The sequence below is a fragment of the Glossina fuscipes genome, unplaced genomic scaffold, assembly GCF_014805625.2.
Source record: "Glossina fuscipes isolate IAEA_lab_2018 unplaced genomic scaffold, Yale_Gfus_2 121, whole genome shotgun sequence".
NCBI classification, from domain to species: domain Eukaryota; kingdom Metazoa; phylum Arthropoda; class Insecta; order Diptera; family Glossinidae; genus Glossina; species Glossina fuscipes.
Genome location: NW_023998464.1, coordinates 3152996 through 3171404, shown reverse-complemented (window position 1 = coordinate 3171404; position 18409 = coordinate 3152996).

Sequence of the window (18409 nt, the reverse complement as noted above, 5' to 3'; positions counted from 1 at the left end):
GGCTTCCTATTTTCCAATGTTTCCAATGTCAAGTCCCCTGACTGCGGCTTACTTTGCGCAATAAGCTCGTTATATGATTATTGGCAGCAGCCTTTGAGATTGTCTAACAAAAAATAATCGCTAGGGCCAGATTTATAGAATACGGCGGATGCGACTGAAGCCCAATTTCAAGTCAGGAAATTTTCCATTGTCGTTAGCATTCATGTTCCTGTGAAAAAAGGCCATATGCATTTGGGAAAAGCCTTTCGCATTCAATATTGCGAAAGCAGTCCATTTTTATATCTGTAAAATATGTCTTGTAACTTAAACCTTTCAATTATCGAGAATAACGTACACGATTTTGTTTGAAATTTTCTGGTGTAGCCGGTCGTTTAAAAGTTGCCCGCTTTCTAAAAATAATATGGACCTTTTGCTGGAGCCTTGAAAGCCTTATTGATAAGTTATCTGCAATCTGTAGGCCATAACAATCACTTTCTGGCGCTGCCAATACGATGCTACTCTATTATTATTATTATTATTAATTTCGCCAGAGAAATAAATTCTAAGACTAACCTTTTAAAAGCACTAGCATTTAAGGCTATCGGCTTTTATTAAAGACTTTACCGCACTTGAGATTCGAACCCACGACCATTGACTTGCTAGTCGAGATTCCTCGCCTTCGGCTACTCAGGCGGATCGATGCTAAGTTATTCGCTTAATGTGAAAACACTCGTTGGACTTTAATGACCTATCTAGTGTGGACAGTTGCTGTAAGACACTGGCGAAACATTGCTAACCACTAGAACGTGTTATCGCTAATTTGTTGTAAGTAAAACAAGCGATTAAGTAAAAAGCAAAGTTAAATTGAAATCATATTTATAGCCATCGCCGAAAGATGGTGGCTTAGCGCTCAGAAGTAAGATATCCTACAAAGTAAACTATTTTTGACTAGTATTCTGTTCTAAATCTATTGAAACCTTTTCGTTTGCGCCTGTGTAATGACTGTGCTACACGTTGTTCTGGTCGTGAAAATTAGGACATCGACTTCAAATTGGAAATCGTTGCACGTAGATTGACATTGAAAATGGACCAAATCGATCGACGTGCACGCCAACAGTAAATCGAGAGCACTACTGTTTTGAAGAGCAAAGAAAGGGGTTACTACGACCCCAAAAAAACTGTTGAGGAGCATTCTATCGATGACTCTACTACTACACGCACAACAATTAAAAAGATCTGCTACGACCACCCAATATTGTAGACGATGAAAAACTAATTTTTTTCGCGATTTTTTAGGTTAAAAGTGATGGGTGTGGAATTTTCGAACACAGCTGAATACAATATTCTTACTTGTTCTCCTGGAAAGTTTTATGCTTGTGAAAACATATCAGATTGTACTCAGTTTGCGAATACGAATATTAATCTACGGCGTCAACGCTTTGAAAACATGAAATGCTTAGGTTTTCGTTTTAATTGTTAAAGTAAAGGGCAGCAAATTGGAAATTGTTAACAACTCGGAAATATAGAACGTGGTTTTAAAACCATCACGCTTCACCGTATTGTCCTTGTCTAGATCATAATCACCAAATCCAAAATTTCCTGCAATTTCTCAACGACTTCCATCTGATTAAGTGAGAATAAAAAAACATCTTATTAGATATCCGCACTGAAGTATTCAATCGTTCGTGACGCATCTGGCTGTTGTGAATTGTAGCGCACCTTCCTCGTTTCATGTTCTTAGCTAAATTTCATCACCTGAACATCATCAACAAAATCTATGAATCGCACACAAAAATTATGTGAGCTTAAACTTGCAACATGCAATTTTAACTTAACAAATAACTCGCTTGCAAGGGTATGTTTATCAGTGCATCAGTTTCCTTTCAGCTGACAGAATTCAGGTTGGTCCTAATCTTCCCAAATCGCAAAGGGCCTTGTTTGGATAAGCTTTTGTTGGAAATTTTACCAGTGGAACGTTTTTAAAAGCTTCTTCATTATCTTGTCTGCTCGCAGCAACACACCAAATAAGAGAAACACATCTTGAAACTATTTTATGAGAGTGGGAACATTCGGACCTCCCGCCCAATTCGAGAAATCGCTTACATTTTAGGTTTCTAATGTAAGGCAGTGTTAGGCAGATTCATTACTCAAGAAAAATGTTCTGCTTGAAGGAAAGACTCAAGTTTTAAATATTTTTGAAATTATAACACTCTCGAAAAGAAGAAGAAACTACTATGGAAATTGTTGATAGAATAAAGGTCAGGACGTTCTTCGGTTTATTTCTTTGCAAAGCTCAACAAAACAGGAATTTTGAATATACGATCTTAGAAGTACCTGCATAAGGCTGTTTGGACTGTCATGTAGGTGCGCGCTCTTAGCTGGGACTTGTATCAACAGCAAGTTTATTTATTTATTTCAAAGGTATATAACATATAAAAATAGCGGCATAGTGGACCACGACTTTTCATGGTAAGGCGATATATGAGAAGTGGTTCAAAAAGTGGTCCGAACCAAAGCATTTTCGAAAGCGATCGTTATTGGGCCAAAACATGTCAGTGTAGCAAATTTCTTCAAAATCCCGGCTTATAGGTTAAACACAGAAACAAGAGAGAAGGACAAGCTTGAAATGAAAATGCAGTAAGTTATAAAAGAGTTAAAAAGTGGTTTGCGAGAAAAATTTTAGTCCTAATGACGATAGATGTCCTTGAGCTCAGCCAAATGCGCAGTTGGGAGTAAATCAAAAAGCAATTTCAGCTCGAATCCATATGGTGGGGAGGGTATAGAAGAAGGAAAATGGGTTTTTCATAACATAACCGAAGGCAAGAAGGTTCGTAGAGTTGAGATCAGTAGCAAGAACGATCAAAGCATTGTGCGACTTGCACTAGAAACTTCGTCCGATTGCGTCTCGTTTTCCAGACCTGTTTCTTTCTTGAAAATGTGCAAAAATGGAAACCATGGAACGGCGAAATTATGGAGTGTTTAGCGGGAAGGCACACTTACGAAACCCGACAATAGGCAAGAAGCCGTAAACAGTAATGATAAGTGTTTCAGTTGTCAAATTCTGTAACAAGTATGCTTTAAATGAATTTGAATATTATCAGGAAACGCACAGAATTCATTTGCCACCTAACAAATAAATAGTTAAATACAGAATCAATTAGTACATAAACAACAGCAACAATTTGAATTAATTTATAATACCCCAAGACATCACACACAAAAGGTGTTAATAAAAGTTCAGCAAATTATAGTAGCGATGGAAACATAAATTTAGAAAAATATTGAAATAAACCTTCTTCTACCCGATAATTTATACCATATGCAAACAATTGATATAACTCTGAGCACTTTCTACCACATGAAAATTGACGCATGGACGCTAACTGAAATTCTTTTAAGCTGCCTTCTATTATTCCTTGCCTAATAAGGCACAAAATAGAAAGAGATTTCCAATCCCCTATCAGAGATGTATACAAAAATTATTGGTGGACAGAAGTACGAAAGGTGTAGTCTTTCGTAGCTTTGGACAGCTTTTAATTAATCATATAGCAAAGTATTCTGTTCCTGTTTGTTACATTTTTCTTGAAAATATAGAGATTCGTCGCTCTTCATCGAAAGTTGGTAACAAGTTTTCTGCATCTGCTCTGTTGAAAACACCAAGATATTACAGAGAAGACAGAGGTTCGTTGGTTTTATGATCAGATAATTCACCAAGTTTTCAAATAAAACGATATCCAACGCTATTGGTCGAGAATCAGCTAACACACATATGAGAAAAGCTCAGATGTAATATTGCTCCTGGAATAAAATAATCCACAACTCTTTCTAAATAAAGCTTTAGCTGATATTGTCAGTGCTTCTAATACACATAGTTACATTGCATTTTAGACTTTCAGTAGATGTCAATATCAATGCTGAAGACGTGCAAACCAGCAACAAATTAAAAAATTAATGTCTCGTATAATCGATGAGGTCATCAAAATTTCGTAGACTCGATAACGCGCCCAATATAATACTGGCTAACATAAAACTGGCAATATAAAGCTGGCCATTATTATAAATACCTAAATCTTCCCCCCGCCATTTCATCACTTTAAACCATGACAAGTTGACCAATTGGAACTGATAATAAATCTCTAATTCAAATTGAGCGCACACATACACACTACATGCCATGTTGAATTAAAAATACTCCAAAAAAAAAGCTGGCATCGTTTCGTTTCGATATTACACACACACAGTAGACGCACATCAATAGCCTGAAATATTCGCGGAATTACGTCCCAGTTTGTCTATTACTTGCTAACCAATGTAATGCGATAATACTTACGCCATTACTCTCCATTATGTCCATCATTCTCTTCTTCAAGATCTTCACTTGGCATGTACGCCTAGCAAAAAGATAATATGCAAGCAGTAGCTTGAGGACAGCAATTGAAGGAAAATTTAACGTTGGAGAGTTCAATAAATTTTTCAAAATGTGGAAAATCAAAATAAAATTATATTCAGATGTGCAAATAAAAGGATATCTCTCCGTTAATTACAATCTCACCAAAGCAGTAAACTGTGTGGAATATATTGTAAAATTCTTAACGGAGGTCCTACTTGCAAAAATCGTGCAGTAGGGATGTCAAAAGAGCCTGTACATACCCGAAACTGTGCTAGGGAATAAGGAAGCTTGGGCTGGATCTGAAGCTTGTTGTTGTGCAGGCATGTTTTCGTAGTACAGACTGAAAGAGTGCGAAATTTTTCTTTCAAATAGTTACAAATAAAAACTTTAAAATATGAACACACACTTATGAGCGAATTTCCCTGAGGTGTTCGAAGAAAAAATTTTTTGATGGTAAATATTCTCACGGTCGGCAAGACGCACTTTGTTTTTGTAAAAGAGCTGTAAGCAAAAGAAATCTTGAAGGTTTTCGTGAAATATAGATGTTGTCTATCCGCCTGAGTGGCCGAGTAGGCAAGAGTCTCGACTAGCAACTACATGGTCGTGGGTTCAAATCTCAAGTGCGGTAGAGTTTTTAATAAAAAGCCGAAAGCCGATGCTAGTGCTTTTAAAACTTTAGTCTTACAATTTATTCTCTGGCTAAATTTATAATAATAATAATAATAATAATAACAGATGTTGTCTAGAAAATTAGTCCCACACATGATTCGATTAGCCCTTTATTCGGGAGCTTGCTCATTAGGCCTAGTTCCTGTGCACGTAGTAAACTTTCATTAAGAAAGTTTTGCCATCTATCTCCCACACTTACATGGAAAAGATTTTAAAACAAGGACAAGTGAAGTATAACGTTCGATAGTTGGCTGAATCCTTTAAGGCTTATTTCAGTTGCATCGATTTAACAAAGGAATATTTCAGGCTCAATTGGTTCCGTAGGACCTTTATATCCTTCTGTTTTCTTATTTTCCTATATTAGAAGTGGATCGTACCTATTTTGTTTTTTTTTATTCATTTATTATTGTTGTAAGTATGCGCAATGCACAAGATATGTAATTGTCGCGTATCAAAGATGCTGCCGATGTAGTCACGTTGCTCCTTAATATTTCTAGTAATCATTTCCTGTCAGGAACAAGAGAACTTTACGTGTTTGGGTGCGTGGTCAATTTTTTCCTGAACCTGTTTAAAGTTAGCGGTAACCAAATACGTAGCAGAGCTTGGTATTAACATAAACGAGATTCTGTTTGATTTTGAAAACTGTCATCGCTCTATTAAACTGTTTTGTGATTGCGATTGAATCAATTGAGATGATTAGCAATTTCAACATTAGGTAGCCGAAGAAGGAGGATTTCAAAAAGCAATGAACGAAGAAGGAAATGAAACCTCTCAGCTTTATAAATAAAAGTTACAATACGATTGACAATTCCTGGCTTCTTTAGCAAATAACGAATATTTACTTAAGCAGAGACGCATCTTGAATACCTTCTGTATCTAATAAAAATTGTTGATACATATAGTCTTTTCCTTCTTGCGTTACATTTTCACCAATTCGATCAATAGCTGGTATTGACTATCACATTACGTTAACGAGTAATGTTTGGCAATTCCTGTTTGACTTAAAGCTCGCAAAGAGATCCAAAAGCCAATAGAAAATTTTTCCGCACTTTCCTCGTAGTTTCGTTTTTCGAGCTGTACATTTTTCTTTTTGTGAAACTGAGCAACTCAACAACGGATGGCTCACTATGGTGAATAGAAACGGTTCAATATGAACACGGACATATCGTACTAGCAGGTATTTATATTTTTATCGGATTGCCATGAAATTTTAGTTACAGCGTTAATTTGGTGGGTAGTGGGCATCGGGGGATATTTTTGATAAAATGAGTTTTATCGATTCTAACGCCAATTTTCAAGCGATTTTTTCTAAAAACATGAGACCAGAAACAGATCGACGAATCGAAGTCATATTTTAAGAAAATTTCCAGGTTGTTGTCAAAGTAAGGAGATGGTTGGAGAGCTAGTGTGCCGTTATTACTACGCTCCACAACACTCATCTTAAAAAGTAAATTTAGTTTAATTTAGTAAATTTAGAAAACCCAGAGGGACTTAAGAAAGACTACTCATACTTCATTACGCGCGTCGACTCTGAATCATTTATGATTTTTTTTTATAGAAAAAAATTTATATAAAAAAAGTAATAAATATTTCGGCGTAATAGATTGATGTAAAAGATCTGGATCGAATGTTGATAAACTTTTACTGAAGGCAGGGATGTAATATCCTTTCATTTAATATTTCTAAATATACATTTTTCAATTTCTTTTTGGGCTTCCAATTGGTTGTGAATGTATTTGCGGTCTATGCCCAAGGTCATTAGTAATGATCAAATAGTGTATTATCAGTAATTATTAGGTGTATTGCGAAGCACACCGGTGGTAAAAAAGGCAACATCGCTAGCCTATCAAAAGGACAATAAATGCAGCAGGCACATCAAAAAAAGATGTATGGGTAACCGATTCGAAGAAATAATAAATTGAGTGCTTCTAATTATGGTCCGCAATTAAAATGACGTAATGAAGGAGATAGTTTAAAAGCAGCACTAAACTAATAACGTATTAAGAAAAACAAAAACATTTGATTAATTTGTTTAATCTAAGCTTATATAAAACATTTAACGGCTGCTTTCAAAACGAACAATCATTCCTTTGAATATCTCGCCTATTGAATTATAAGACAACGAAGTTTATTGCTTAAGATGGTGTTTTACGCGTCGTGTAATTCATTAATACCTTTGAGAATAATTAACCGCCTTAAAAAACAAAACCAACATGCAGACGAAAAAAACAACCCAAACGCCAAAATATGTTGTGATAAAGAGAATGAACTGACAGTCAAATATTTACCAAGAGTTTAATTTTTCAGACAACCAAAACTCAACATCAGCCAAAACACCAGCAAACTAACTAACAAAAGCGGCCGCCTAATAAAGTGTACTAATGTTAGCTCAGCTGATTACTGTCTATTGGTGGTGGTGGTGGTGGTCGCGGTGGCAACACATTCAATAATGTAAAAAAAAGAAAATGAAAAAAAAAAAGATAGAAACAAAAAATGAGAAAAGAGCCGATGAAGCAAGATACGAAAAATAAGGAAAAATCAAGTATAACACCGTAAAATTTTATATTATAAAAGTAAGGCCGACACAAAACATTTAATGCCAGCAAAATCAACAGGTTTCGTAATGAACAGCAAAAACAACACACCGTACCACAGAAAGAAAGAGATTTTGCAAAAAAAAAAACAAGGAAAAAAGGCCTAAAACAGCAGCAATAATGAAGTAAAACAAATTAAGCGAAATGTTTGCACACCAAAAATGGAGCAGCATCACGAGGCATGGAAAACGAAATGGAAACAGAAATGAGCAACAGATGTAAACCGCGTCCATAGATAGACAAGCAAGCGGATCCGAGACAGATAGGGAGACGAGTACCCGCAACTATACCAATAAAAAGCCGACATGTCCACGAAAATCGTATAAAATGTGCCTGTCCTGCGAATTGCATAGCGCGGCAAAAGCAGGGTATAGCGCATATCTATGCATACGTACACGCCTGAGAGAACCAGCATAAGAGGTATTTGCATCTGAATCTTAATTAATTAACTCAACGCATTTTCATGTTAAAGCAAAAATTTACAGATATTTGTGCAATGCTTGCATAAACATGCACACAAGAAAGATAGCTACTGCATACGAAAGGAGTGCGTGGCCTGGAATCACTTACTACTACTACACAATGTGATGTGCTGCGATTTTCAATGCATTCCTTTGCGCACATATAGCCTGACAAGGTAGCGTCGTTCTTTGCAACATGCCCGTAGAGTAAATCGAAATAAACCTTATTGCTAGGACAACAGAAAACAAAGTAAATAAAGCAAACAATGAACGAACGAGCAAACGACGACAACAACAAATGAAAGAATCAAAAATAAAAGCAAATCAAATCGCATACACACACACACACCCGCATATACACATTAACGATTGGTGTTGACGAAAGAACAAACAAATGTATTCAGCGTCAGGTAATGCAATAACGTGGCAGGCACCCTCACCTTTAATTTATCTGTTTGCACATACATTCACATATGAATGTATTCCTGTTTAATATTTGATGTTGACAGCGTTTGTCAACCAAAGATAACAGCGTTTACTTCGTTACAAATATATGCCGACATCTGGTGTAAAGCGTAAACGTTTTGTTGTGTAGCGATTTCACTACAGTGCATTACACCTTTTTGCGTTTTACTATGTCTGTCCACACAGTTACTACGTATATCGCATTGCATTATAGTGTAGTGCAGGTGCTGTTGCTTTAAAGCTTTTTTCCGTTTCTCTTTTCCTTTATTTTTATTTTCATTTTTTTAATTACAGCTTCTTATAACCCATTGCCGCCTGCCTCTCTTATTATAAACGTAATTACACATAGTTGTGGGCGGCTGTACGCTTTGCTCGCTCAGTCGGCAGCTGTCTATCTTTTTATTTTTCAATGCGCTTGTGTTTGCTTGTGTTGTCAACAACATACATGAGTACACCATAAAATTATCACTAATTAGTCTCAGTTTACCGCCTTTATAAAGGAGAACCGTATGCAAATATTTGTAATTGTTGAGGGACGTTTAAAAAAAAACAACAAGGCGGTTAAACTGAAAGAGTTTCTTAAGAAGCTTCACATGTTCACGTTTTGGAAATGAAAATAAAAAAAAAAAGATGTAAACATAAGTTAAAATTTAATTATGACTACAGTGAAAGCAGGTCATATATTTACAGAATCTCTATGCGATATCTTATCTACAAGTCCTCGATAGCACGTTTTCCTTTACCGACAAAAGAACATTCCAATAACAATTTGTTTGATTTCAGCTTTCGGTATTCTGTAAATACTGGCGATCATAGGCGCAAGTATTTTAATTAAAAAATTTTTCAAATTAATGAGATTAGAAAGTCTGATAAGGTTATGAATTTGGGTCTTTCTTATTAATGTGATGATAATGTCCATTACTTCTCCGAGAAGACGATTTACATATAATGCAAATAATGGGATCAAGTGGATACTAGTGCAGGCATCTTTTGATTTGTTTCAATGCCCACAAAACTCGCGCGATTTTTGCTGAAAACAAGGAAAAACATTCCAGCTGTCTTTCAATACCCTACACCGTTTCGCAACTCTTCATTTATTTTCATCATAGAATGCCAGAAATTATAGTTTTTGTCCATGTAAAAGTGAACTGTTTATGGCGGCCCCCACACTTTTATGTGCAAGAGGGCTTAAAACGTAGACTGACGCGCTCCATGTTCAGCATAATTAATTCCAGGAATACCAAAAATGAGATCTTGCAACCAAGGAAGTAAGAATCGCGGCAACCGACTCATTGTCCGCGGATTCAAATCTCAGTGCGGTGGAGTTTATTTTAGTGAGTTCTACAGTGAGTGCTTAGTTAGTAAAGGCATAAAACTTGCGGACTGGGCACACACCACCTAGGCTTTGCCCATTACCACCCTATTTCTCTCTTTTCGCTCATATCTTTCCGAAAACTTTACACAGGATGGGGTCCGGAAAATAGACGTACGTAGCCTAAATGTGATACAGTCCGTTTTTTATGTAGAGCTATTACTAGCGATCAACTTTTATCAAGCTATTAAAACATAGACCTTTTTATATTATAGATATTTGCTTTTTATGAGAATCCTTATGGGCGGTAGGGTAGTGCAATAAATAGACCCACATGATCCAGAACTGTTTGCAAATTGCCATTGCGGATAAATTCCTACTGAAATATTAAAAAGTAAAACGTTTTGACATGTGAAGAGCTGCACTGTTAGGAGAGATTATATAGGAGAGTACTCGAAGCATCGGCCCGAAAATAGCATTAGTTTTGTCGAGAAGTTTCGGATATGCAAATTTTTTTCCTACAGGGATTTGTTCAAAATGAGGGTTTATAAAAGGAGCGGTCGTAAAGAGGATCCGATTCAACCGACTTTTAATAAGAATCGTTCTTGGGCCCATAACACGTCAGCGTAGCAAATTTCATCAAAACGTCTCAAAAATTACGCGCTGTAGATTGAACGCAAATTACAACTTGCGATGAACAGATGTACAGACATGCTTAAACCGGTTCAGAAAATGGGTTGGTGTATTGAAAGGTGGGCTGTATCGTATCTTAGGCAGATTAATATTCGTAGAAAACGTGCTGACTTGCCGATTTGCGAGCAAACCTGCCAAAAGAAAATAACTCCAGCTTAGTCAAAGGAACAGTTTGAAAATTTGTAAAGTGTACGAAAAGTACACATTGCAGTAAGGTGCTGCGTTTGTACATTCTTTCTGTTCCTTGCTCATCCGCAGAGTTCGAAGCGTCCACTATTATAATAGGATGTAGATATAGATAGATTTAGAGATTATTTTTAAAATTTGCTTCTTCACGCAAGCGAAAGGTTTGGTGGCCGAAACAAATATTAAATAGAATCGACAGCGCTTGAGTACTACTAACTTCCAGAATTGGAACAATACACTCAAACCTGATAAGAATAGCATAAGCGCCGTGAACTGAATGCTTCAAACCTCAATATTTCGCTTTTACGCGTCCACACATTCGATAAACTTGAAATTTTTAAACCGCCATTAAATTCGATGACAGTACTATTGTATTGGAGCAGTCGCTTTTTCTGTACATTCAATGTAGCGGCTGCCATGAAACGACGTATTATCGTCTGTTTTCCAAAGCCCGTGTGATATAGGCATCAAATGAAAAGGCTCGGAACAAAGAATGAGTCAAGATAAGCGTCGTCATTCTGCATTGAATGTGACGGGCGCCACGAAGGAACGGGTTACATCTTCCGTAGTAATTGCCTCGATGTCCGCACCAAGTAAAAGGGCTTGGAGAGAAGAGGGCGGACAATGCAATAATTAAAAAATTATTTATATATGTCAAAAACGATTTTTGCAACAATCTTTTACTTTGCACGAGTTAATAAAACTTTATCCCAATGTCCTTCATTTGACTTTACATAAAGGCTTGAGAAGCTTTGCTTGCGCATTTTAATTTTAGCCGCCCTAAATGTTCAGGCATAGCCAGGTAAAACTGACTAAAGCAAAATTTATTTTCCACTTTTCAATTGATTTTAATAAAAACCTATATAAAACAAATTATTCGCGTAACTGATTATAATCAAACTTTTAATGAAATTTACAAAACATGTGTACAGAGATTTACTAAACTGTTCCGTTTTGAAAGTTAACCTTTAATCATCAACAACGTATTCATGGTTACTAACCAGGAATATATATGTCGAATTTCTGGTTTCTTTTCAAGAGCACGCTAGGATCAGACGACAGACGGATGAATATGTCTTAATCGGCACAGAATCTTATGCTTACATACAGTACATATACTTAATGCGATGCTTTATGCGTGTTTGACGGAAGGAAGAAGAAGTCATGTGGGAAGCTGCCACTTCTCCCCCATCTTCTGCAAAACCTTTGCAGACAGAGCAAGAGATACAATACAATGTACAAAAAAAAAGGAAAAAAGAAAAGAGAAAACAGAAAACTGGCGTTTTATAAATCATAAGAAATTTCTTTCTATTGCAAAGAAATCTATTGTCTGTCTGTATCTATATATATCTATTAATATAATTTTAGTTTATTTTTTGGATTTTCATTTACTGGAGTGAAGATGATTTTATATCCAGTTCAGCTGCAAACGAAAAGTGTTAACTCCCATTTATCCTCAACAGCGCTGGTGTCCTTATGTCATCTTAAATCTTTGTCTATCTGTGTCTATTGTTGAAAAGCTGCTTTTTATGTTTCCAGCAGAATGTGTCGCTTACAGTAAAGTTAACCACATTTTCACCAACCAATGTTCGGCAATAAAGTACAAAAGTTTGCGAAATAAATCAAACCCTTTTTGGACATTTATGATCGTAAAGTTGAAATAAAATAATAAAATAAAATATTTTATATATACTTACACAGATCCATTTAAAGAGATTTATAACACATACATGTATATAAATATATATACTTATATACTAGTAAACACGTATATATACTTTACTTACTATAAGGACAATGACGTTGTATAAAACGACAACATTCATTCATTCATTCATTCATTCATTTATTCATTCATTCACTTATACACACATACTTACATTTACGCTTACATATATACACGGACACACACATACATCTAAAAGTACTAAAGTCGAAAAAATTATAGTCATCATAAAAATATCAACCTTTGCTTGAAGATATATGCGTCTGTTGTCCCATAACGGCCTGAAGTATATGCTTTGTCGTTGTTGTTGTCATTCTTGCTTCCTTCATCCCGTTCCGTAATGAATTTTCACCAGTAGCAACAGCAGAAGCAGCAAAACATAAATATATTTAACTATCTGTTCGCCTATACATTTATGTTTCTCTCTGTGTCCGTCCGTCCGTCTATCTATATATTCGCTTAATGGAACTAGATCCATAAGTATATGTGCGTGTAATTGTGTACAAGGTGTCTGTATGTTTGTGCTCGTTCGTAAAAATGATTTACACTTGAATTATGCTTTTGTAGCAAATGCATCATCATTTCACTGACAAAAGCTTTAAATGCAACAACAACAATCTTCCCTTCACCCTTAATACTCACTCAGCCAAAAAAAGGCAAAACAAAAATTTTTATGTGCCAAATAACAAGAAAACGAAAAAAAAGTGTTATAAATAAACCGATATGTACGTATACATTTTATATGAGCTTGAAATGTATATAAAAATTATAACAACATTATTGCATGTATGTGTGTGTCTATGTATGTGCGTATGCGCGCGTATGTATATTAATGTAGTAGATACGTATGAGTTTTTATGTATTATGCTTACGCAAGAAGTTGTAAATCACACGATTAATTACTCCCCCTCGTGCTGCCTGAAACATTTACTTCAGAATATAAAAACATGAACGCATATGCTCATATGTTGGCATACTTGCCTCCGTGGGATGTAGCTTTGAAAATAATTCTTTCTACAATCACATGAATGGAAGATGTATTAGACATATCCTTCAGTTTGCAACGCAAGCAGACATCGAAGTCTACCTTAATTACACCCATGCGCTTCGATGAATCAAATAACCAGCATTAAAAAGTACGCATCGGATTCTCTTGAAAAAGGTACGCCAAAAATTTTGACTTTCAAATGTAAAGTGAAGTTTAAATGTTACAAAATAGGTATCTAGGCTTCGCCTTAAGGTGCGCGCAATTCATTTGCTATGCTTCATATATGTTCGGCATTACGTCGTTACAGGGTGTGAAAGCTTTACTTTCATATATAAAAATATTAGGCATTTATAATAAGCATAGGTTAACACCTAACTAATTAAATGTGTCTGGGCTTAAGCTATTGCTATTTAATTGAACTTGCTCGAGTTCACTCTTCTCCGAGTAAATACACTCTACGCCGTAATGAATTGAAAACGTGAAAGCAAGAAGCGTCACAAAGTCAAGTTCATATGCTGTTGTGTCGAAGCGGGTATGTATTCTGCATTATATAAAAAAAGAAGATATTTGCTTTGACTGATCTTTGTTTAGTAATCTGTTCGCAAAACATACAAAGTACTCGAGTGCTAGTTCAGGGCATTGTAGGAATAGCAGCAAAGTTACACACACTAAACAACAGATATAAAGTACCAGCAATTCCCAGTTGAGCATTTCCAATGCTTCCATGCAATGTTTTTTATTGCTATATGGATGGATGGACGAATGTTGTTTAAATAAATAATGAAATTTTAACAGCGAATAAGATGTCGCGCGCTTATGGTCGCTCCAATTACAGAATATCGTCCTCTTGCCAAAGCGCAGTGAATATGGGTTTATATGCCTGCATCTACCTTCCTGGGATTCTTAAAGCAGATCCACTGGGATACGGAGCAAACAGACTTTCTCTTCGGGTAAAGGAAACATCCTGCCGACGAATGATCGTTATTTGGTGCAAAAGTATGTCTGCGTTGCGAAATATATTACTTTAGGTATGCTTATTCCTGCCAGATGTCTAAGCTATAAAAAAACACAAGTTCATACTTGTATGTGCACGACACATGGTGCTATGGACATCTATGGAAGAATTGCGATTTCATATTTACACATTTGGTCATTTATAGCAAATATTCTACCAAGAATTTTGAGAATGCATCATAAACTCGGTCCTGATGGTGAATAGCCCGTTGTTGTTCGTTGTCTTCTAAATGACGCTTCACGACAAAAATTAAATAAAAATATCTAAAAGTTTTTATATATTTATAAACCATTCACACAGTACAGTCATAGTTTTACAAGCCGCTTGGCAAGTGGTGTCGTCCTGCAGAACGTCCACATCAACAGGATCAATTTTGTAGCAAAAAAAATTCAGTCAACTCAGTCAACTTAATTCGGTAGATTGGTGCATTGATTCATTATAAGGATCGAACCAATCGCACTTTTGAAAAAGTATGGACCACCTATACCGGAATGTCACAAAGCGCATGTTGCTATTGCTATAAGTTGACTCGACTCTTTCTTTAGGGTTTTCGCAGACGGGGATCTGGCAGTTTCCAAACTCGGAATTATTTTTTATTTTTTTTTTGTAATCATGACAGTGCTTACGCATTTACAGAACGCAATGAACTAATCAGCATCGCAATGGCGTTTGTGCGCTGACAGTTCAAGAGTTGACCAAAGTTTTAGATGACTTTTCTCACTAAAAGAGTATATATTAGTTTGTTCGGAGAGCCAGTTCACTTTTTTTCAGTGGAGAACTTAATTATATTTTTTCACGTTTTATATATCTTCCTCACGCTTACTTGCTTCTTCCCAATGAAAATGTGTAAGCGTTGTTCCGGCGCGACAAAAGTTATGGGATTTGTACCGAGAAGATGTATTAACACAACGCTGGAGCCAATAGCGGTTTGCAAAATTTTGTTGAATTTTGATGTTGAACATCACCACCGTCCTCTACAAGGCCAGTTGAAGCTAAGATGACGATAAAATAGAATCGTTCACTCATGTAAATCGTCGAAAAGCTCGTAACATGGCTGAGAAATTAAGAATTATTTTTTTGAGTCCAATGATTGAGACATCACTACCCTGTGCTTCGGGCCAACAATAACAAAACCAGTTTGTCAACTTTTAGCTCATGTTTGATATTCTGGCGTTTAGTCATAAACTTGAGGACTACATGAAAAACAGCACATATTTGTGCTTCACGCTTGAGCAGTTCACTAGGCCTTTGTATTATAACAGTAGATTACGTATTACGGATAGGAACGGATTAAAGAGAACATTTTTGAAAACTCGTAAAAAAAAACATTAAAAAAATGGTGTATAAAAATTGGAAAAAATATAAATTCAATATTTTTACGCAATTTTGCGAAAGATGGGCGGAGGTGAGCCCAAGAAAAAGGTATATTTTCTTTTGATTAGTGTATTATTTACGGATCAACTTTATAAGATTGCAATGTGAAAAGACTGCTACATCATTTAAGGGGAAGAATTTACATCCAATTTGTAATGCTGTGTGTTTTCTTTTTCCGCACTCTAATTTGTGATGTCCATAAACTACTGTGTTTTAGCTCAGATTGATGTCACAGGGTTTTGCTGACACTTTTTTTTTTGCTTGGAAATACCAAATTTAAGATAAAACGACAAAAACGCTGACAAGAAAACGCAATAACCAGTTTAATGACTGTTGACAGTTGAAAAGGTCAGGCTGTAGATTTTTTTTCTATTCCAATAATCATTATTAGTTATTATTGCTTATTATTATTGTTCAATAATTGTTTAAGCACTACAAGACAATCGCATTTTAAAAGAAGAGAAAACCCCTCGACCTGTAAAGTCTCAAGAAACTACGTTAATTTTAATTTGTCAATACTTATTAGCGTATGTTATAGACAAAATCAAATTTTTCGGTAATCGTTTGTTAACATTAATTGATTATAACCCCTTTATCCCTAAGATAAGCCGTAAGTTAAAAAAAAGTTTGTAAAATCGCTCGTACATCTTACGATATATTTGATGGTTGCATGAATTTTGATAGCTTTTTCAGTTGAAAAAGGCATTTATTGAGAAAAATTGGTACAATGTACATTAATCAAAATATTTTCCATCATCATCCACAACTTTTTCCCACCCTTGGGTGACGACACCGCGTCGAAGGGCGATATTGGTTTCAAGGACCTATTTTCACACTCAACTTTGCAGAGCTGCTTGCCGATCAAGCCATGCTGCATCGATCTTAACAAGCAATTATCAGAAAGCGGCATGTTTGTTGAGTACGCTGGGCGTGATAGGACTTCCCTTTTGACTTGCAACAAGGGTTGCAAGGGTTGTCCTTGACAACAATGGCATTTCGATCAATTCGTGCATACGACGGAGCATCATCACCGTAAGCCTCTGAACGTGTTTGATGCGCTTTGGTAGCAAATCTCTCCAAATAAACAACAAAAGTGGCGAATGTCGAAAATGCAATATTGAACCCTGCATGCGATTAGCGTCGGCGTACGTTGAATAACTGAATAATATTAAATGAAAAACTGTTATTTTATGCAGGGTATGTACACTGGTATTTACCATATCTCGATAATTTTTACCTGTAGCAAATGCCGATCAAAATAGATGCAATCGCCTCACACATCAGAAGCATTTTACATAACGCTTTTGCACAACTAGGAAGGATTCTCTATACAATTGTCAAAATTACAACTGTATTTACTCCATATTATTGCTATACAACCATTGATTAATGATAAACCAAATCCCGGTTCGACGAACTTATCGTTCTTATAGAAAAATTTAAGATCCCACTTAGAACTTTGAATTCAATACTTTCAGACCTTTTTTTAAAAAAAAATGAATGTTAGCAAAATTAGCCCAAAAGACGAAGGGACATGGCTAAGTATTGCCGGAATCTTAGGCATCTTAATAATAATTCCAAGTACTTGCGCCAATCCGACTGACTGCTGAGACCTAAGAAAAATTTTAATTTTGAAGCTTGTTTTCATCAACACCCTGTACTAAAGGCAAATTCATCTTACCAATGCATTTACAACAAGTGTACGAAGGTAAATGAGCTGTGTATGCTCATTCGTACAAAGCGACGCCAACTTTCGAATGTTTTTATGTATCTATGTGTTAGTAAGCAGCTATTTACTACCCGTATGCACGCACAGACAACCAAGTTAATAACTTTATATATGTAATTATTTTAATTTATAGAGGCACATTTACATACATATCGTACTCGCTTGTACATGTACGTCTTCATGTAATGAAAATATAAATTGTGATAAAACAGCGGCGATAATTTTGAATGAAAGACATATAGAATATGAAGTCAGTCTAGAAAATTGTTTCCATCTCTCTCTCTCTCTCTCTCTCTCTCTCTCTCTCTCTACCTCCCTTTGCAACTTACTAATCTGGAATAGATAATGACCCCAAAGGAGAGCAAAGACTGGCAGTTTATACGTTTAATAACATCTATGTATGAAAACAAAAAATCGAACATAAAGGAACCGAAAGCAATAACTGATAATAAAAAAAGGAGAACGAGGACGATAATAAAAAAGAAAAAAAAAATGTCAAGAATTTCTGTTTATACGCTCTAAGGGTTTAAATTCAGGCTTCTCATGATGATGAGAATGACACGCTGATGCTGTACGTACAAAGAAAACCATCAACGAGGGTATAATTATTACTATGTCCGTTAGTTTTGCATTCCCCTCAGGTAATAACAAAAATATAATAACAACAGCTTTAATGTAGCTTCATGTCTAATTACAAATTCACCACAACTTTTTAGTCATGTTTACACATAGCATTCATCGCACTCCCCCGTACAGAATAAACAATCACTAGCTTTAGTAAAGTGCGAGTGGGGCAAGACACTTTTGACACAAAGTTTTATGTTTTGT